This window comes from Myotis davidii, unplaced genomic scaffold, assembly GCF_000327345.1.
Source record: "Myotis davidii unplaced genomic scaffold, ASM32734v1 scaffold431, whole genome shotgun sequence".
Lineage (NCBI taxonomy): Eukaryota > Metazoa > Chordata > Mammalia > Chiroptera > Vespertilionidae > Myotis > Myotis davidii.
The window spans coordinates 387976-388532 of NW_006282878.1; the positions used below are offsets into that span (position 1 = coordinate 387976).

Sequence of the window (557 nt, forward strand, 5' to 3'; positions counted from 1 at the left end):
CAATCACTGAGCCACGCAGACCCTGCGATACAATTTTTACTCCCCAAATGGCCTTCCCTGTTTTCACACCCGAGCCCTCAGGAAAGCAGGAGGGCGGTGCACTTTCCACCTGGCCCTGCTCGCACCAGGATGTCCAGTGGCCCCTTCCTCTTAGTGGCTCCGCTCCCAGGATGTGCCCAAGAGAGGTTTTGTAATGTCTTCTCTGGCATTATTAAGACCAGGGCTTTACATAACGACAGTTGCAGGCTCCTCCCCAGCCCGGGCCCTGGTCGGGGTGCGTGCAGGAGGCAACCAACCCATCGATGTGTCTCTCTCCCGTCGCTGTTTCTGTCTGTCTCGCCCTCTCTTCTACGCTCCCTGAACACCAATGGGAAAACATCCTGGGCCAAGGATTGACCAAAACAGCAAAGGAGAGCGTGTCCCCCACTCACTGCGGGCACGGCCGCCTTCCGCCCACGCTGGTCTCCCTGGGTCCGAGGTCTGCCCGCCGGCGCTGCTGAAACAGGGAGCTGTGCCTGGGACCCTCTGCTCTGCCTCCCTCAACGCCACCTCCTGCC

General features: G+C 60.3%; 1 protein-coding gene across 1 annotated transcript in view; it reads right to left on the reverse strand.

The window, feature by feature from the left end:
* ZFP28 (ZFP28 zinc finger protein) overlaps positions 1-557 on the reverse strand; it is a 14379-nt gene that overhangs the window by 10207 nt on the left and 3615 nt on the right. The gene's annotated exons all lie outside the window — the stretch shown is intronic.